The 22,490-nt window shown below is 39.5% G+C and overlaps 1 protein-coding gene across 12 annotated transcripts in view; it reads left to right on the forward strand.

Moving 5' to 3' along the window:
- Positions 1-22,490, forward strand: part of LMNTD1 (lamin tail domain containing 1) — a 440,038-nt gene that overhangs the window by 205,940 nt on the left and 211,608 nt on the right. For 11 of the 12 annotated variants that reach the window (XM_079936801.1, XM_079936802.1, XM_079936803.1 and 8 more), the window contains one exon: positions 15,401-15,696. The gene's annotated coding sequence lies outside the window, so the exon portion shown is untranslated. Of the gene's footprint in view, positions 1-9,800; positions 10,004-15,400; positions 15,697-22,490 lie in introns of those variants that run through there. The other variant, XM_079936810.1, reaches the window with a different exon arrangement.

Raw genomic sequence — 22,490 nt, forward strand, 5'->3', positions numbered from 1 at the left:
TGCTGGCTCTATGACCTTGGGCATTTAAACTGTTGAAGCTTCCTCTGCTGAATAAATGCCAAGGATAATAGCAGTACTTATCTCCTATGAAAGTTTTGAGGATTAAAAAAAAGAACATATGTAAAATACACTTAGCACTTGGTACCTAGTCTCACTCAGAATTTTTCCTGTCATTAACATTAGAATAACAGCTCAGCCTTCTTAATATTAGACACTTGGAGTAAAGCATAATGTAAATACTAGGTTCCAGACCAACTTAAACAGCATCTTCACTTAGATTTAAATTGCAGTGTTAAAAATGGGAGATTTGTTTTGCATTTTCCAACTGTTGTATGTCAGTACATGTCTGTAGCTACTCTTTGTATGTGAATATTTGCATGTTTGTCTATCTGCGTGTACATCAATGAACTGAGCAGTTGATTGACTGATGAACCAACAGATGTGTATATCCTGATTCCCCCAATCAAGTAAAAAAAATTATCATCAGCTTTCTGCATTCTCCCATCTCATACATCTCCACACCTTGGACCCCACAAAATGCCCTACTTGCTTCCTTGAGCTATGGCAACATTTAATTCCTCTACATTTATACGAATTAATAAAATTTATACAAATCAAGTAAAATTAAAAGAGAACCACCAATTGAAATGTCCTATAAAGTTTATCACTTGACGTGACCAGTGTCACTTTATTATTTACTGATTTTAAGTGACCAGTGTTTCAGAGAAAAGAAAATATAATTCCCATTGCTATACCTCAATACCAGGGTGGGGTTTGTTTTATTTTTTACATGAATTATTTTGTGTTAAAAGTAAATTATCAAAAAGTAAGAATCATAACAATGACAACCTTTGCAAGATCTCACCGTTCAAGTTGAACCAAAATAGCACTCTGAGGTAGAATGTGCCCTCTGCACTCTTGACTGTCTGGCTGTCAGAGATTAAGAGTTCCTTAAGGCTGACGGAACAAAGTACTGGAAGCCACATGGGGTGAAATAAATAAGCTAGAGGTTGAGGTGGACATAAAGAAATAAGTAGGAATTTTCTTTCACTGCTAAGCAAAGTCAATTTAGATTATGAGGGCATGGACCTGGCAGTTAGAAGGTATGACTGCGGAGAACTCTCTGTGATCTTGAGCAAATCATTTAACTTATCTGACTGGGCTTCCCATTCTAGAAAACAGGACATGTGAGCTAGGCACCTGGGAACTAAGAAAATTAGTCAGTACTTATGAGGCTATTGGAATGTAAAATAGTTCTTGGTAAATGTTACTGAGGTTATTATTATTATTTTTTTTTGCGGTACGTGGGCCTCTCACTGTTGTGGCCTCTCCCATTGCGGAGCACAGGCTCAGCGGCCATGGCTCATGGGCCCAGCCACTCCGCGGCATGTGGGATCTTCCCGGACCTGTGCACGAACCCGTGTCCCCTGCATCTGCAGGCGGACTCTCAACCACTGCGCCACCAGGGAAGCCCTACTGAGGTTATTTATATTAGAGAGAAGAAAACTAAAATGATGCAGAAGATTTTAATTAGATAACTGGAGGTTCGATTATGGTATTACAAGTTAATTTAAATCCTCCCCCTCCCTCAATTATTCTAGAATTATCATTGGGAAGATGACAGTCTTCTTGGTCAGTAAATCACTGAATTGAGGAGTCAAAAGACTTGGACTTAAATTCTTGTATTCCAAGACTATGGGAAAGCCATTTAATCCTTCTGAGTTTACTCATTTTACCTATGAAGATATCAATGCCTCACCTGGAAAACTGTTGAGAGGATCAAATGAGATAATTTATGTGGGAACCTTTCGTAGCATTTGGTAGAGCAGAAAGAGCACAGACCCTAGAATTAGAAAGACTGTTTCAAATTCTCACCTTACCTCTACTCATCCAGAAGACCCTGGGGCCATAATTTACACATTGTGAATCTGTTTCTTCACCTGCAGAAGGGGTTAAACTATCTACCTGAAAAATAGGTTAAGAAGAAGAACGTCTAAAAATTCATATATATTTGGCCTTAGAATATTCATTCCTCCAAGCAATAAAATAATTACCTGTAGAAATTATAATGGTGCAATGAACCTCAAGAAGGCAGCTCCTTTGTTTTTAACTTTTAAAAATTACATATTTAATAACAAGAAAAGAATATTTTACATGTGTATAAAAAATTAAGAATTTTAAAATATTAAAATTGACATCTGTATATTGGCCATTAACATAAGAAATACAAATTCCATTACAAATATCTTTGAAGTCTTCTGTGGGCCTCTACCCAATCTGATTTCAGCCTCTTCCCCCCAAGGTAATTACAATCTTGAATTTGGGTTTTTCTTTTTACTATGTAAACAAGTATTATCAAACAACAGATTCATTTTTTTAAAATTTATATTAATGGATTTTTACCACATGACTACTTCTCAGATTTTTTTTTACTCAACTTCATGTGTGTAAGGTTCATCCATGTTGTTCAGCTGCAGATCAGTCATTTTCTCTACTATATGTTATCTCATCACATTTATTCATTCATTCTTTCACTGAAGGACTTTTGGTTTGTTTCCATTGTTCTGGTAGTGCAAACAATGCTGCCACACATATTCTTGTATATTGTGATTTTCTTTAGGGTACACACAGGTAGGAGTGGAATTGGTGTTTTATAGTTTATACATCTTCACCTTTACTAAAAATGTCAAATTGTTTTCAAAAGTGGTTGTACCGATTTAGACTCTCACAAACAGTATGTAAGAAGTTTCCATCGATCCACAATCTTGCCAACATTGGTGTTGTCAGACTCTTAATTTTTGCTAATGTGTTAGGTGAGTAATCATACCTTGTGATTTTAAGGTGCATTTTCCTCATTACTTATGAGGTTGAGTATATTTCATATGTTTATGCCCATCCATGATTTAGAAGTTGATATGTTAAGATTTGCTTCTATACATAAATGGCACGACTGACTCAATGTGCAAGTTATTCCCTCTGAATTTGGTAGAAGTCCTTTTAATATGGAGTCATCTTGAAGTATTCCAAAGTCCTTTCATAAAGAAGAGCGGTTTGTAGTACGTTGCCTGTGAATCTTCTGGCATTATTTTCAATTTGTTGTATCCTCAGCATCTAGCAGAGTCAGAGGAGCCATAGCATATAGTAAGTATGTAATGAACTGTTACAAGTTAAGCAAAGTTAAGGTTCCTGGATGCAAACATTTAAGTGATGAAAGGATTCAAATTTTTCTTCAGAATCCCCAATGTGTTCAATGATTCCAAAAAGTTTAAGAACCACTGACACGGTGAATGAGTTATGCCTGCTGAGTGGTTTTAAGGGTTCTTTTCATAGGAAAAGTTAAGAGATCCACTGGAAATGTTTACCTGTTGCAGTTAGAAAAGAGAGAATAAAATCAGTTTCTCTTACTCTGAGCCCAACATAAATTATTGTAGCTTAGGATGAATTATCTTAGAACTAATTCTTTTTCAGTAAACCCACAAATTAAAAGAATTGTGTGGTTTGATGAACATGTTCAAGGACTGTGCATTCATTTATTTCCTCTTCCCAAACAATTCTGTCCAAATTTCATTAAATTGGGTTGAGCAAAGTAGGGGAATTGGGGTGGGCAGGTGGTACTAGAATGTCTAGAGCATGGTGTCACGGTCCAAACAGAGTGAGGGGGGAATGTGTATGAGGGGAGCCTGGTTTGGAGTTTTGGGGTGAGGACATCTGTGCCAGCAGAGGGGAGAGGCAGTGGTAATAATGAGAGATTGGTTATACATGAAGGATTGATCAAATAAGAAATACATTAAAGATAATGGCAGCTAGGTTCCACACCAGCAATGAAGAGGGAGTACAAAGATGAAAAGAGAAAACAAGAAGGAGTGTATGGTATTGGATTGGAATTGGAAATAGCTGTTTGAACTCATGCTTTTCAAAGTATGGAGCTAGATATAGAAGTAAATATGTGCGTATGGATTCATAAGGAGTACGCCTAACACAAATATCTCCGTTTCTAAGGACCATTCTCTACTAAAAAGAACCAGGGCATCTTGAAAAAACTCCTGATCCCAGGTTCAGGGCTGGAAGAGTATTAAATGAATCTGGCACACATTTATGTGCCAGAAACAAGGATGGGCTCAAAGAATAATGGAGACATGTCATAAGGACATAGACAGTCATGTACTGTGGGGGAGGGATGTTGATAATGGGGGAGACTGTGCATGTGTGGGGCAGGGGGTATGTGGGAAATCCCTGAACTTTCTCCTCAATTTTTCTGTAAACCTTGAAATGCTCTTTTAAAAAGTCATATTTAAAAATAAAAAAAGGATATAGACCAGATTGAAGGAGCTCCCAGGCCAAACCTGTGACAATTTGAGCATCAGAATAAATATTTATAGTAATGGATTAAAACTAATGAATCCATTAGTTATTTATATCCATGAGTCCATACTGATATAAATAAATGAAAAAGTTGATAGTTTGATAAAGAATGTAATATTTATATAGTTTCAAAGTACTTTTTCACAAAATGCTTATTAATTTCAAAGGGGAAAAGAGTAGCTTCACAGAGGAGAATTCTGGCAGACACCTTAATCAAGTGATTTCACATCACCAGTGATGGGACAAGTAGACATGGATAGGATGCAATGTGAAGAGCACAGCATCACTTCCATGATGTTCCTGCCAAAGAATCTAAATCTAATCAGGAGGAAACATTGGACAAACCCAAACTGAGGAGTATTCTACAAAACAATGGACCACCTAGAATCTTCAAAAGTGTCAAGATTATGAAAATCCAGGAAAGACTGAGGAACTCTCTAGATGACATGGTAACTAAATGCAGCATGTGATTCTGGACTGGATCCTTCTTCTTTAAAAAAAATTATTGGTGGGGCTTCCCTGGTGGCGCAGTGGTTGAGAGTCCGCCTGCTGATGCAGGGGACACGGATTCGTGCCCAGTCCGGGAGGATCCCACGTGCCGCGGAGCGGCTGGGCCCATGAGCCATGGCCGCTGAGCCTGCGCGTCTGGAGCCTGTGCTCCGCAACGGGAGAGGCCACAATAGTGAGAGGCCCGCGTACCGCAAAAAAAAAATTATTGGGACAATTTGCAAAACTCCAATGGGGTCTGGAGATTTGTTTTTTGTAGTGCATCAATGTAATTTCCTTAGTTTGATGGTTTATTGTGATTATGTATGGGAGAATAACCTTACCTGAGGAAATTCCCAATAAAGTATTTGGGAATTATCATATCATATCAGCAGCAAACTGTTAAATTAGTTCAGGAAAATAAAAGTTTTTATACAGCTTTTGAAATTTTTCTGTAAGTTTCAATTTGTTTAAAAAATAATAAAGTAGGTATACACTCAAAGAGACAACATAAATAAAATCAAGACAACTTATTTTAACTAAACTTGTACATAGTATTCAAAGTCCAGTGCTCAGAAAATACATATATCTTAATCCAATTAATTAAATCACATCAGAGATGAGTAGCAACAGAGGGTGATCTATGTTTACTGAGCATTAGATCCAGGGAAAGGAAACTATACACTTAAGTATAGACTAAGCAGCCAGATAGTTTGAGTTTAATCCCAGCCCCATCAGTTACTAGCTGTGTCACCTTGGGGACTGAGCCTCAGTCACTCTGACTTATAAAAAGGGAATGGTAATAATGTTTATTTCCTAGGATTTGTGCGGATTCAAGAAAATAATCTTAAGCAATTAGCGTAGTGCTTGGTGCCTAGCAAGTGCTTAAAATGGTATTTACTATTAATGTTACTGTTATATGTACTTTTATAACCCTACTTTGCCTGTTAGGGAAACTTACCTATGCTTGCATCATTCTCTTTTCCTTTTCCCGTGTTGACTTTTTGGACAGAAAGGTCACGTATATTCTTCTGAGTGTTTCTGAACCTAGAAGGTGGTGTAAAGATAAAAACAATAACAACAAAATCAACATTTTACATACATCATTTCATTTAACCATTTAATCTGTGAGGTTAAGAATACTGCTTTTATAGATGGGGACACATGCATAGCATTCAGTAGTTTCATGACCACTATATATATGCTACGTAGCAACAAAGGTTATGCTCCTTTGGCTCAAGGCTTTCTCTCTCTTTTTCAAATGTAGGCAAGTTTGCCTCTAAAAACCAAGCTCATTTTTTTTAAACAATAAAATATGTCAAGTTTTATTTAATGGTTTTTGGCCATGTTGAAAGTTAAAAACACAAATGGCCTCTTCTTAAGGGGATGACAATAGATTAAAATGAATGAAATATATGTAAATATATAAAAATGAAATGCCACATGACATCATTAAATTGGGTTACTTCTGTGTTGCTGCTGGATGTCCAAGAGCACAAGCTTCTAAAGTTCATACAGGAAAGGAAGAGTCAAATTCCTTGGAAGGGAGTAATTGTGTGGTCCATAGAAAGACATTGACCAGAGTTCTCTGAAGTGGGCATAGCCTGGTATCTGTATTGTATCAAGAACCAGTGTTGAGCAGGTGGGGATTTGATTAAGCTATTAATTCTTTCAGTGTTATTAGAGGATCCATCAGATGAGACACAGGAGCTGGAAACTGTACACTCCAAATGGAGTTCAGCAGAAATTATTTGGTTTATAGGTAAGCCAGGAATGAATGACAGCTCCATCATAGAAAACCTGTATTTCAATTCCAAATTGACAGGATAATCAAATTCAAGTTCATCTGGTTGCACTTGAATTGCCAGACATCCAGGTCCCAGAAATTATTCACAGGACCTACCAATTCATCTTTATAAAATAGTGTTCTTTTAGCCATAGCCCCAAAATTAAAACAGCTACATTCCACCAACACTGGCTCTTGCCCAGAACACACCCAAATCAAGGAAACAAGTAGAAGCAGTGGTCCTCCTAACTCCACAGAGAACTTCACGATGCTGGGCCCTGGGCTCAGAGCTCCTCAGGCAACAGGAAGTTCATATACATATGAACTTAACTTATACACACTACTATATAGAAAACAGGTAAATAACAAGGACCTACTGTATAGCACAGGGAACTATATTCAATATCTTGTAATAACCTATAATGGAAAAATAATATGAAAAAGCAGATATATGAATCACTTTGCTGTATACCTGAAACTAACACAACATTGTACATTAGCTATATTTCAATTTTAAAAATGGCTAAAAAAAAACAAGCTCTGGAAGCTTTTGGATAGTATGTACAAAACAAAGCCTGATTCTCAGTGAGAGCTCTGAAAATGTTCCTTGCCTTGAATTGAAGAGTAATATGTTTAAGTGTTACTAATCTAAGTTACTTACCATAATACGAATTACTTTATCAGATCTTTTATTGAGATAGATTTGATAGGGAAGGCAAAAAAAAAATAGCAAGAGTCTTTGGCGCCTTACAGAATGAGAAGATTGGGGTTGCTGAATTGGTAAAGAAGTACAAAAAGCCAATGACATACATTTCTCTAATAATTAGTGGTGTCGAGCATCTTTTCATGTGCCTCTTGGCCATCTGTATGACTTCTTTGGAGAAATGTCTATTTAGGTCTTCTGCCCATTTTTTGACTGGGTTTTTTGTTTTTTTTGATATTGAGCTGCATGAGCTCTCTGTATATTTTGGAGATTAATCTCTTGTCGGTTGCATCATTTACAAATATTTTTTCCCATTCTGTGGGTTGTCTTTTTGTTTTGTTTATGGTTTCCTTTGCTGTGCAAAAGCAAACAAATTAGGTCCCATTTGTTTATTTTTCTTTTTATTTCCATTACTCTAGGAGACGGATCGAAAAAGATTTTGGTGCGATTTATGTCAAAGGGTGTTCTGTCTAGGTTTTCTTCTAAGGATTTTATAGTATCCAGTCTTACATTTAGGTCTTTAATCCATTTTTAGTTTTTTTTGTGTATGGTGTTAAAGAATGTTCTAATTTCATTTTTTTACATGTAGCTGTCCAGTTTTCCCAGCACCATTTATAGAAGAGACTGTCTTTTCTCCATTATATAGTCTTGCCTCCTTTGTCGTAGATTAATTGATCATAAGTGCGTAGGTTTATTTCTGGGCTTTCTATCTTGTTCCATTGATCTATATTTCTGTTTTTATGCCAGTACCATAATGTTTTGATGACTATAGTTTTTTTTTTTTACATCTTTATTGGAGTATAATTGCTTTACAATGGTGTGTTCGTTTCTGCTTTATGACAAAGTGAATCAGTTATACATATACATATGTTCCCATATTTCTTCCCTCTTGCGGATGACTGTAGTTTTGTAGTATAGCCTGAAGTCAGGGATCCTGATTGCTCCAGCTCCTTATATCTTTCTCAAGATTGCTTTGGCTATTCGGGGTCTTTTGCATCTCCATACAAATTTTAAGGATTTTTTTGTTCTAGTTCTGTAAAAAATGCCATTGGTAATTTGATAGGGATTGCATTGAATCTGTAAATTGCCTTGCATAGTATAGTCATTTTGACATATTGATTCTTCCAGTCTAAGAACATGGTATATCTTTCCATCTGTTTGTGTCATCTTCACTTTCTTTCATCAGCATCTTATAGTTTTTGGTGTACAGGTCTTTTGCCTCCTCAGGTAAGTTTATGCTTAGGTATTTTATTCTTTTTTATATGATGGTAAATGGGATTGTTTCTTAATTTCTCTTTCGGATCTTTTATTGTTACTGTATAGAAATGCAACAGATTTCTGTGTATTAATTTTGTATCCTGTAACTAAGTCTAAACTACAATGAGGCACTACCTCACAACAGTCAGAATGGCCATGATCAAAAAGTCTACAAACAACAAATGCTGGAGAGGGTGTGGAGAAAAGGGAACCCTCCTACACTGTTGGTAGGAAGGTAAATTGGTACAGCCACTATGGAGAACAGTATGGAGGTTCCTTAAAAAACTAAAAACAGAGCTACCATATGATCCAGCAGTCCCACTCCTGGGCATTTATCCAGAGAAAACCATGGTTCGAATGGATACATGCACCCCAATATTCATTGCAGCACTGTTTACAATAGCCAAGATATGGAAGCAACCTAAATAAATGTCCGTCGACAGATGAATGGATAAAGAAGATGTGGTACATGTACACAATGGAATTTTAAGCCATTAAAAACATGAAATAATGCCATTTGCAGCAACGTGGATGGACCTGGAGATTATCATACTAAGTGAAGTAAGTCAGAGAAAGACACATATCATATGATATTGCTCATATGCAGAATCTAAAAAAAAAATGATACAAATGAACTTATTTACAAAACAGAAACCCAGACTTAGAGAAGGAATTTGTGGTTACCAGGGGGAAGAGGGGGGAGGGATAGATTGGGAGTTTGGGATTGACATGTACACACTGCTATATTTAAATAGATAACCCACAAGGACCTATTGTATAGCACAGGGAACTGTCCTCAATATTCTCTAATAACCTAAATGGGAAAAGAATTTGAAAAAGAATAGATAGTTGTATATGGATAACTGAATTCCTTTGCTGTACACCTGAAACTTAACACAACATTAATCAACTATTCTGCAATCAACTATGCTGCAATATAAAATAAAAAATTTTTGAGAAGAATGAAAAAAAAATTTTTAATTTATTAAAAAAATGCCAGTGATAAATTTGACCTGACTCAGCCTCTGGTCAAAACATTTTTTAAAAAATTTATATACAATTATTTTCAGTAAATATTTTCTTGAGTCTTTTCGAGAAAGAGAGGAGAGGAGAGGAGAGGAGGATGAATAACTATCTTCCTCTTGATAACTACCCTTCATGTGCTTGGAAACCATGTGTGAACAAACTCTTCTCTACACTATGCAAGAGCAGTTGCTTTCCCCATCTGGTCCATTTTCCAGTAATTGAACATGTTTGTCATTTTCCTTCAGGATTGCTTCCAGAACTCTGTCTTCTTTGCATGTGAGGCTCCAGACTGTATCCACTATTCTAATGGAAGCCTTGCACAATCCAAATGTAGGACTTGGAGGGATAACCCAAGTTTATTCCTCTGTTCATCTCATTACAATGTGAGCAGCATATATGGTTTGTAATTTATCTTCAGATAATTTTATTAAGTATCAATGGGTGTGATTTTGACATGCTGGGGCAATAAGTAACAAAGTAAATGGGTAAAAGCCCTCCTTTCTAAGAAGCAAAAATAAATCAGATAATGTGATTTAAAAGGCTCACAAAAAATATTAGGAATTTTATTTTAATTCTTTATTATTATTATTTTTACATCTTCGTTGGAGTATAATTGCTTTACAATGGTGTGTTAGTTTCTGCTTCATAACAAAGTGAATCAGTTATACATATACATATGTTCCCATATCTCTTCCCTCTTGCGTCTCCTTCCCTCCCACCCTCCCCATCCCACCCCTCCAGGCGGTCACAAAGCTGATCTCCCTGTGCTATGCGGCTGCTTCCCACTAGCTATCTACCTTACGTTTGGTAGTGTATATATGTCCATGCCTCTCTCGCTTTGTCACAGCTTACCCTTCCCGCTCCCCATATTCTCAAGTCCATTCTCCAGTAGGACTGTGTCTTTATTCCTGTCTTACCCCTAGGTTCTTCATGACATTTTTTTTTTCTTAAATTCCATATATATGTGTTAGCATACGGTATTTGTCTTTCTCTTTGTGACTTACTTCACTCTGTATGACAGACTCTAGGTCTATCCACCTCATTACAAATAGCTCAATTTCGTTTCTTTTTATGGCTGAGTAATATTCCATTGTATATATGTGCCACATCTTCTTTATCCATTCATGCGATGATGGACGCTTAGGTTGTTTCCATCTCCGGGCTATTGTAAATAGAGCTGCAATGAACATTTTGGTACATGACTCTTTTTGAATTATGGTTTTCTCAGGGTATATGTCCAGTAGTGGGATTGCTGGGTCATATGGTAGTTCTATATGTAGTTTTTTAAGGAACCTCCATACTGTTCTCCATAGTGGCTGTACCAATTCACATTCCTACCAGCAGTGCAAGAGTGTTCCCTTTTCTCCACACCGTCTCCAGCATTTATTGTTTCTAGATTTTTTGATGATGGCCATTCTGACTGGTGTGAGATGATATCTCATTGTAGTTTTAATTTGCATTCCTCTAATGATTAATGATGTTGAGCATTCTTTCATGTGTTTGTTGGCAGTCTGTATATCTTCTTTGGAGAAATGTCTATTTAGGTCTTCTGCTCATTTTTGGATTGGGTTGTTTGTTTTTTTGTTATTGAGCTGCATGAGCTGCTTATAAATTTTGGAGATTAATCCTTTGTCAGTTGCTTGATTTGCAAATATTTTCTCCCATACTGAGGGCTGTCTTTTGGTCTTGTTTATGGTTTCCTTTGCTGTGCAAAAGCTTTGATGTTTCATTAGGTCCCATTTGTTTATTTTTGTTTTTATTTCCATTTCTCTAGGAAGTGGGTCAAAAAGGATCTTGCTGTGATTTATGTCATAGAGTGTTCTGCCTATGTTTTCCTCTAAGAGTTTGATAGTTTCTGGCCTTACATTTAGGTCTTTAATCCATTTTGAGCTTATTTTTGTGTATGATGTTAGGGAGTGATCTAATCTCATACTTTTACATGTACCTGTCCAGTTTTCCCAGCACCACTTACTGAAGAGGCTGTCCTTTCTCCACTGTACATTCCTGCCTCCTCTATCAAAGATAACATCACTGGGCTTCCCTGGTGGCGCAGTGGTTGAGAGTCCGCCTGCCGATGCAGGGGACACGGGTTCGTGCCCCAGTCCGGGAAAATCCCACATGCCGCGGAGCAGCTGGGCCCGTGAGCCATGGCCGCTGAGCCTGCGCGTCCGGAGCCTGTGCTCCGCAACGGGAGAGGCCACAACAGTGAGAGACCCGCATACTGCAAAAAGAAAAAAGAGAGATAAGGTGACCATATGTGCGTGGGTTTATCTCTGGGATTTCTATTCTGTTCCATTGATCTATCTTTCTGTTTTTGTGCCAGTACCATACTGTCTTGATTACTGTAGCTTTGTAATATAGTTTGAAGTCAGGGAGTCTGATTCCTCCATCTCCGTTTTTCCTTCTCAAGATTGCTTTGGCTATTTGGGGTCTTTTGTGTTTCCATACAAATTGTGAAATTTTTTGTTCTAGTTCTGTGAAAAGTGCCAGTGGTAGTTTGATAGGGATTGCATTGAATCTGTAGATTGCTTTGGGTAGTAGAGTCATTTTCACAATGTTGATTCTTCCAGAGGAATTTTAAATGGTACATGAAAAATAGGGTTACAGAATAGCAAACCTCAAAATTAAGAAGTTATTAAGTACAATATATAATTAGATTTTTCTCTTTTACCTGTAACAAACAACTTCCCCATTTTATATAGAAATAGTTAACATTAAGAGAAATTAATGAGATTTGGAATACTGTCTCAAGCTATTGGAAAATAAGAAAATTAGAACAGTATTCATGAAATTGGTTTTTCACAGTTTTTTCTGTTTCTTTCCTGATTTATTTCGCAAAAAATGTATAAGAAAGATTTAAACTGAGATAATTATAAATTATAATCACGATTTTCTAAATAGCAAAAACGTTAACATTTTTTTCCACCTTTGTTGAGATACAGTTGACATATAACATTGTGTAAGTAACAATAACGTACTTTAGATCGGAATTTCTCCTTTTTGCAGGTACTAACAGCTTAAGAAGTAAAGCAAAAAAATGTTTATCTATTGTTCAAAGAAACATTTTATTTATATTGTTACAAGGAAGACAAGTGTTTTATCCGAGGTTACCCAACATTTGGATCTTACATAAATAAGACTTAAAATCCAAAGAGAAGCTGTGTTGTTGTAAACAACAGCTATATTGGATGAACTTGATCCAATTTTTGAAAAGAGATTCCTTGTCCACAGCAAGGCTCTTACACATGCACGAGGAAAATCAGGCCTATGCCCTTCATTTAGTTGAAGCCTAGGGTAAAAATCCTAGACAGTTAATTTTGGATCAATGAAACCTATTTGTAGAAATAGCGCACAACATAATGAGCATGATAAGGGCTAAGAAAATCATCCCTCTTCCTTTCTTTTTTTCTCCTTTGAAAATCAGCCACATAAGTGGCCTGTGGACCTCCTCTACTGGGGGAGGTATATTTATCCCGATGTTCATTTATAAAGAATTTAGCTTAAAAGGTAAAAAAAAAAAAAAATATTCCTAGGTAATCATTCCTTAAAGCAGATTTATTATGAATAGAATATTTGTGTGTTTGGGAGTGTTGTTTTCCCGGGCACATACAGAAGACAGATTGTTGACAGTAAATGTTTAGTCAAGGGTGAGAATACTTTTGTTTTAGTTACAGATCCTTTCCACCAGCCAGATGATATTTTCTCCTTTCAATCAGTGCCGCAGAAGCTTTTGTGTGTTATATAGCAGTGCTGCTAAATATGATGGAACGGCTGCATCTTTTAATTTAATCCCAGTAGGAGAATAAGCTATTCTTCTTTTCCTAGGCGACAGACGGGGACTTTTAATGTCATGTAAAGCTCAGCTGGGTGAAGCCTTTTGAGAGACGGTGCTATCATGTCAGACTTTCTTGAATCATTTACCAGAGGCAAATGGTTGTCTCCATTTTCTACAAAGCATTGCTTTTGGATTAGAATGCTCTTTGGAAATGAGCCTGTACAACATGTACACATTTAGGTCATCATTTGACTGCCTTATACTTAATAGGTGTGATGGGACAAATGTAATTAACATATGAGGAAGGTTCTGGCTTGGCCTGCTCAGTTCCCTATCTTTCATGCACATGAAGGAAGGCTCCACCAATTCCAGGCAATTCTTGGGGCTTTTGTGATGGAATGAAGATAAGATAGGCCAAAAGCAAAGCGGATGGGTTTTTGACAGAAAAGAAAAGCACAGAAGAGCCCTCGTGTCCAGGGGTCTGTAGACAAGGTATATATCCTTTGGTAGGGGACTCTGGGAAGAAATGATGAACTTTTGGAAGGAACGATGTAGAAACATAATCAGTTCTTCTGAGGAAGGAAAGTGGAAGGTTTCCAGAGACTTGAGGCATTATAAAATAGGGAAAGAGAGGATTTTAATGAGTTTTGTCGTTTATGTACTTGTATCCTCTTTAAAGATGTTGAAATGTGTACATAAACATCGGACGTCCTATCTGAATTATATATTTTTGAATGTAACAGCCTTCTGGGACTGAGCCAAGTGACCATGGCTTCCTTGGGATTATATCTGTAGGATAGTTATGAGCTTTTATAATGGGCTTTTTCTCAGGCGTTTCCTACTTCAGACACATTTTGGTACACTGGAAATTTTCCAATGGTGAGAGGTTTCTGTGGGTGTATGAATATCTGTGAACCGATAGGCTTATTTATGTACAAGGCTATGAAGTATTCTCTGTGTCGTCAAGCAGTATATCTGCTGACAATGCTATATCATAAAAAAGATTTGTGATATCGTTAGAGATACAAGATGGTGAGTGATGATGTTGGAGCACAACATCTCAAGAGCTTGAAGGTGAACTGGAAAAAAGTAAAATCAAGATATAAGAGATTTATTTGCCAATATTAGTCTAGAGAAAACTTGGCAGGGTGTGTAGAAACAATTAAATATACAAGTCAGCTATCAAGTCGCTAGTCTTTCTTTTGTTCAAAATCTTCCTATTGGGTAGAATCCTAATTGATTACTTGCTGACTTGTATCTCTGAAGTTTTTCTGGGACTTGGACTTTATAGCAGTAATAAAAGATTTTCAAAGGAAAAATCTAAACATCTCTCAAGAATAATTTCCATTCCTAAGCATACATCTCTGATTCTATATAATATCATCAGTTTCCTAACTTTTAAAGTCCTCTCTCAGCCCACTTGTTATAGGAGTCACAGGGTACCACCAACGAGCCTGAACCTACCCCAAAGAAAGTCAATGGGTTGTAATAATCCCAAAGGTTTAAATCTTCAGCAAGGCTGTGCAGTCACACTGGGAGATCCTATAGCCTTGACTGCAGACAAGGTCCTGGGGACTCTGGGAAGGATGAGAGGAGCCTTGGAGCACAGACTTTTGACCCCAGGTCACGTTTGCGTTTCCTCCCTGCTGCTCTCCTCATTTTATATAATCTGCTTTCACCCATTTTTGGGTACCGATAGGCTGTGTTGTCAATCACAATGAGATGCTTTACATGGAGAACAATGATTTCCTATGAGGTCTACCTTACCCTCTGGCTGTAACAAAGAATTTGGAAAAAGAGATTCATGGAGATACTTTTCCTTCTATGTTCTGAGAGCACATTTACACCAATACTTTATGGATACTTTAGTGCTTGAAGTAACCCTGTGAGGTCAGAGTTTATACTAGTTGGGATAATTCAGGATGCTTTAATAAACACCCCCCACCCCAACTCTCACTAGTTTAACACAATAAAATAAACACTGGTTTATTTCTGTTTTACACAGGGTCCAAAGTGATTGGTCCTACCTGGCAGTAGGACTTCCACAAGGTCATTCAGAGACGCAGACACCTTCCAGTCTGTGGTTCTGTCATCCCCTGCGGCCCTGGAGTCCTCTGTTAGATCCTCTGATTTGATCCAGAAAACAAGAATGTGGAGTGTCACTTGGAAGATTTGTACTGGCCAGACCTGAAGGTGGCATCCGTCACTTCTGCTCTTATCCTAACAGCCAGCACATCTGGCCACGCTCAACTGGCAAGAGAAGCTGGGAAATACAGTCTACGTGTGCGGCCAGAAGACAAGGTAATTGGGTTTGGTGAAACACTGGCCAGTCTCTGGCGTAGTGTTACTACTGTCCCCGCCTTACTGATGGGTAAACTGAAACATAAAGGGGTTAAGTAATACACCGAAGTCACCTAACACGTGGTAAGCAAGAAAATCTGAACCCAGGAATCTGACCCCAGAACAGCCTTTTAAACCTTTTAAACTACAGGTCTGCCTCCCAGATAATTAATGCATGGTGTTTCCTGTTACTTCAAATGAGTGAAACAAGGCTGAGGAAGATAACATGCCTCCTCCTAGTTGACAAAATGCAGCAGACACAGGATTAATATTCCTTTATTCCATGGAATTGCAGTCCCGTTTAGGACGAGTGCAGGACCCTCTGATTTCAGTGGCTCTTTTCCTGAGTATCTTTGGGGAAGAGGGGTGTGTGTTCCAATCTCAGTGAGTATTTTAAGGTGAGCCAACTCACTTTATCACCTGAGACCCTTGGTTCCAACAGCATGCAACTAAGGAGGCAAATAATTAAAATTAGGGATCATGGAGTAAAGCAGACAGGCAGAAAGCCATGGGGTGAAGAGGCAGAGTCTGGAACCAGAGCTCCCAAATCAGAAAAATCCAACCCTGGCTCTGCCTGCAGCTGGCTGTTCCTACCTCATTTAAATAAATGTCAAGTTTTTCCCTTGGTCTCTGTCTCAGAAAGGGGCACGTAATTCCTTAGTAGGTCCTCGTTTGTTCAAGACAATCTTAGCTTATACTGTTGTTCTAGGGTTATTGTTAATAGCGCCTCCTTTCACTCTCAGAAATGTACTGACTTAGATGATAAATTATATGATTACCCTACTTATGGCACCTGAAGCATCTTCACCCAGATATTACTTGGTAATAAATCTTCTGGGGAGGAGGTCACCCCCTAAATTAATTAAGCTCCATAAGCCTTAATCACAAAGCTTGAAGAAATTTGATTATAATACTGAAGTTTGAATTTAGTTTGATTAGCTTTTTGCTGAATTTTAAAAGAATCCGGGAGTTCCTTGTATGTGGGTAGCTCTGCCCCAAGCCCTGCCTTCTTTGTAGAGGGACTCGGCCATCTCTTCAGCACAGCCTGAGTCAACAGGCTACCCTCCAAGCCACACGTTTGCTGTTACACGTAGACCCCCCTGGTGGACTGTGGACCCTGCCTCTACAGACAAGGAAAGATCCGGTCTCCAGCTACCATACCAGCCTCCCTTCGCTCCCTCTCTGCTTGTACCCCACCTGGAGTGGCGAGAAGCCTTACCCTTCGACTTCCCTTTTTGGCTGGAGATTATCCCTTTTCTTCTCCACGTGGGATTTGGGAAAACAGAAGGGAGCCTCTAACCTCGTTTGTTTGCACCTACCCATGCCTTGTGGAGCCATGTTCTGTGTAAGATCTGTTCACTGAGAGAAACAAGAAACTATTTCTAGTCTTCAACAGACTTTTATGATCTGGCCTCTGCCTACCTCTCTGGCTTCAGCACCTGTCACTCTTTCTCTAGATTGGCCACACTGCCTGCCTACTTTTTGTAGACTATGCCAAGCACGATCCTGCCATATGGTCTTTGCTCTTGCAGCTCCTTCTGGCTGGAATGCAGCTCCTTCTGGCTGAAGTGCTGTTCCCCAGATCTGCTTGAATCAGCTCTTTGAGAGGACTTCTCTGATGATCCAATCGAACATAACTTTCACAATCACTTTCTCTGTCAAAGTCCTGTTTTATTTCCTTCACAATACTTATCACTATCTAAAATTATTTTGCTGATTGAATTGCTAACTTTCTTTCAAACTCCTCGATAATAATAATAAATAATAGTTACTAGACTTGCCTCTGGAGTCAGTCCCCAATAAGGATCCTTTTGCCTGGTGTCACTTGCGCCAATAGAACCAGACCGAGTTCAGTTGAGAAGCAAAGGAAAGCTTTATTCTTTGATCAAAGAATGGAGAGATGTGGGCTCGGGCTGTAGAGCACGTGCTCCCGCAAAGACCATCAGTAGGGCTGCTTTATAGGGTTCTTGTCTGAGGAGGGAGGGGCAGAGCTCTCGAGGGTCCCGTGCGGGCGAGTTGCTCACGGTGCCCCAGATCCAAGCGCTGGGCGCAGCGTCTCTGCACACAGACTGCTGCCGCCATCTTGAATGGAGGGGTCATGGGCAGTGCTTCTCCGTGTGTCCCCAAGTTGGGGTGTCAGGGTCATCAGTTCCGTACTGGAAACTCTAATCCAACACATTAGGTGTAAGACCTCTGCACTCGGCCCCCCACAGGCAAGCACAAAAGAAGAGGTAAGACCTTATCACCTAGATTCCATCTTATTCCCCCCTCCCAGGGACCCCAGTGGGCTTTGTTGATGCCACTATGAGCCTCACCCTCTTCTAAGTACTCTACATTGACTAATTTTTAAAATCTTTATAGTCATCCTATGAGATAGGCACTATTATCATTCCCTTTATTTAGTTATTTATTTATTTGGCTGCTCTGCGTCTTAGTTGTGGCACATGAGATCTTCATTGCCACGTGCGGGATCTTAGTGGTGGCATGCGGGATCTAGTTCCCTGACCAGGGATCGAACCTGGGCCCCCTGCATTGGGAGCACAGAGTCAAAACCACTGGACCACCAGGGAGTGTCCCATATCATTCCCATTTTATTACTTTTTTAATTTTTAATAAAGAAACTGAGATTAAAAGAAATAAAGTAACTTACCTCATGTTTCAGAAAGGGAGCCAGGATTCAAGCCTAGACCGTCTGGTTCCAGTGTCTAATCTGAACCACCAGGCAAGGCTGCCTCCCATCAAAGTCATCCCCAGAGGACAGAACGTCCATGTCCTGTGTGCCACTGTATCAACGTCTGTGATCTTGTGATTTATAGTAAGAGATATGTATTTGGTCTTTGTCTGGGTTCTGGCACAGGGCTCCTAAAACCATTGGAATTTCCTAAGTGTTGAGAGCAATAAAAAATGTCTTTTGTTAGTAATGAGTGACTTCTGGAAAGCACCTAAGGATGGGGGCTGGTTGCCAGAGAGTCCAATCATGTGATTAGAGGGTTGGAACTTTCAGTCCCACACCCCCTGATCTTGAGGGAGGGAAGAAGTGCTGGTGGTTGAGTTCAGTCACGAATGGCCAATGACCTAATCAATCATGACCACGGAATGAAGCCTCCATGGAACCCCAAAAGGAGAGGGTTCTGAGAGTTTCTGTGTTGGTGAACATGTGTAGATTTGGGGGAAGGGCGTGGAAGCTCTGCACCCCTTCCCACATACCTTATCCTATGCATCTCTTCCATCTGGGCTGTTCCAGAGTTAGAGCCTTTTATAATAAAACAGTAATCTAGGAAGTAAGATGTTTCTCTGAGTTCTGTGATCCGCTCTAGCAAATTAATGGAACTTGAGGAGAGGGGTCATTGGGACCCCTGATCTATAGCTGTTTCGGGGGAGTGACAGTTTTGTAGGATTGAACCCTTAACCTGTGGAATCTGACACTACCTCCGGGAAGACAAGTGTCAGAATTGAGTTGAATTGTAGGACACTCAGCTGGTGTCCGAGAACTGCTCGTTGGTGTAGTGTAGGGAAACTTCCCCCACTCCCACCCCTCCGCCTCCCGCCATGACAGCATTGGCTCCTACAAGACTTGGCTCCATCAATATTTGTTGAACTTTGAGTGAATGTATGGTGTCATAAAACTTTGACCTTGTTTGATTTTTATAAACAGAGAAGGAAACCTCTCACTTGCCTATCTAATAGAAATGCCAGAGCTGAATATCTTGTTTCAAGAGCAATTGGAGGCAGGGGCCCAGCCAGGGATGCCCCTGAAATGCAGATGGGGGAAGAGTGCTGCATAGCCCAATGGCAGATCCCGCATGGAGCCTTGAGAAATTTGTAGTAGTGGTTTTCCATGGGGTTTCTGAGTTAGTCCTAAAATAGGCAATCTGGCACCAGGTTACTAATGCCAAAGGGAGCAAGATGCAGACATAGAAGCAGTAGAGTGAACTAACAAATCCCCTCTCACCTTCCCCACCGTCAGGGGTGGGCACGGAAAATTAAGCTGTCTTGGATTGAATTTCTACTACTTGCAGCCGAAGGAACCTTCTCCCCACTTCTCTGTCACACCACCTGGGCTCCCCAGCATTCTGTACAAAACCTGGATCTCTTCGCTTGTCACATTATGTAGAATTTCACTATTCATCTGTCTCCCGTCCCCTCTAAAAGGTAAAGTCTTTTAGCAATATCATGTCTAGTTCATCCTTTACATACCACGACGTAGTTAATAACGTATGCTTCCTAATGTTACCTGAGTCAGCCTGACCTGCCTTAGTTCACTTCTCTGAGAATGAAGGAGAGAGTCACACAAGTAATCTGCAAGTTGTTTTCCAGCTCCATGCACTGTATCAGTCAGGTGAGGACTGTGTATTGCTTTTGTTTTGGATTCAGGCCCTGCTACAGAAAGATGAGGCTTTGTCTGTATGTGCTGTGAATCTGGTTGTGAGCCATCTAGTTAAAAAACTAGATGAATACACTCTTTCAATGTCATGTTCCTATTTGTCCCCCTATCTCTTCCCTGCACTGCTGGTTATTTATGTATTTAATATGCAGATAAAGATGCACCAGCTCATACATCAGAGGCCTGCCCCCTACGTCCCTGGGGCCTATTAGGAGCAGATCTGTATATCTTGACTAGAGCTAGTCCCTTTGAGGCGATTCATCTGGGCTGGCCCTGTTATAAGCTGGGGCTTCTCTTTTTTCTTCCCTTTACTTTCTTTGTATTATTGACATTTGTACAACCCTTGTTCAGTTCTCATTTCTGTGGACATCTGTTATGCAGCCAGTCATTAAAAAAAAAATCTAAACTGAGTTAAACATATCAACCACAACACTTCCCTCAGTCCCCAGGGAATTCAGACCTATTTCTATAGCTGCTGAATGTAAAAACACTGTGAATTATATCATTTGTATGATTCTAAAATTAACTATGAACGTGCTGGGAGCCTTAAACACGTTCTAGGCTTTCTTAATCATCCACTTCTTTACCACTGAAAACAAACAAGAGAAACTGAACCACTGTGTTTTTACAACATTTATCCTAATATTCATTAACTAAGTAGAAGGCGTTTAGCTCCACACGTATTTTGTGCTGGTCAGATCTTTGTTTCTTCTCCCCTCAAATTCACTCATTCAACAAATATTAAATATATATGTTGAATATCCTATGTGGAGGAAGTAAAACTCTCACCTTTTTCATATTGAGTCCATTTGCTGACCATCTTTTGACATGTGCAGTTGTCTAGATGCCTCTGAATACGTTCTGCGCCTACCTTAGGTCCTCCATTTCTTTCTTCACATGTGAGGCCCAAACAGTATTCTTCCAGGCCCAGCACAGAGTGTATAGAACAAGTGCTTAATGACATTCTTTTCTGGGGAAACTGGAGAATATTTTGTTTCCTGGCACAAGGAAGGTAAGCAACATGGAGTTTTGCATAAAAATGAATGGATGAAATTAAACTCAGAAATTTTCAAGCGATACTGCACAGGCTGTTCCATTCCCCCTGTTACCATCCCTGTTACCATCCCTGTTACCATCCCTCTTTTCCTTTGCCAGCAGCAGATCCGTTGGTCTGTGTGAGCTGAGAACATTTCTGTCCCGTTTCCTCTCCTGGTGCCCTTACGCCATAGACCTTTGTGGCTCTGTAGGAACAATATTCTGAAGGTTTTAGACAGAGAGAAAAATTCATGGTCACGGGGTTAAATTTCGTGCTGACTCTCATGACAGCTATAATGAGAGGAAGTGGGAAAACAGAGGAGAGCATCCATTTAATTCAACAAATATTTATTGAATATTTTACATCTATCCCGGTTTCAAATGCTGAAGTTAAAGAAGTAAACAAGATGAACAATGTTTTTATTCTTATAATGGGAGAAGAAAGGAAACAGACCATTATAGAAATGGGAAAATGTCAGTGAAGTATTTGGGGCGATTAAAGTGGAGTGATGTGATAGAGCGTGACTGCTGAGCACATCGGCCTGGGAGATCAGGGAAAGCCTCCCTGAGGAGGTGGTTGGGATATTCACGCTCCTCATTTTCTGTGTTTTATGATGTGTTGACATCTTGGGGCCTTGCTAATCCTGGAGAGACTGCCCCCCACCCCGCCCCCCAGGTTGAGCTAATTCCTGGAGAGAGCAGATGACTCCCCCGGGGGCATGCCTTTGCTATGCAAACCTGAGTCCATACCTCCATCACCTCCTTTTATCAGGCTTCTGCAGTGTAGGACACTATTCCCTTCCCCAAACTACCCCAGGGCCAGGTACCAGACAACTAGGAACGACCCCTATAGCCCAAAGCCTGCCAAAGTTACTCAAACTATCCAATCCTGAATTTACTCAGCTGCTTACACTGCCTTGCCCATTCCTCCCCATGAGAACCACAATAAAGCCTCAGGACCATGCTTTCCTCTCGCCCTTTTTCTGTTTCCTGACCAACCTCGGTGCTTCCCCATGTGTCTCTTTGTGCCATGCCTTCCATTTCTAGGACCTATAAGTATAAAAATCTTCTTTCCTCATAGTAATCATTTCTATGTCTGCATGTCTTACCATACCTAATTAAAATAAATCCTAATTAAAACAGTGATACTTAAGCTGAGATCTGAATGACAAGTAGGACCAGTCACACATGGATGGAGATGAGAGCATTCTAAGTAACAGTGCAGAGACCCTAAGCTTGTCAAGATCAAGGATCACATAGAGGCGTACGCCTGGAGTAGACTCTCCTCTCACTTCCTACTTCTTTTCCTTTACTTTCCAGACACCCATTGATCTCT

This window comes from Stenella coeruleoalba (genome assembly GCF_951394435.1).
Source record: "Stenella coeruleoalba genome assembly, chromosome: 11".
In the NCBI taxonomy this organism is placed as follows: domain Eukaryota; kingdom Metazoa; phylum Chordata; class Mammalia; order Artiodactyla; family Delphinidae; genus Stenella; species Stenella coeruleoalba.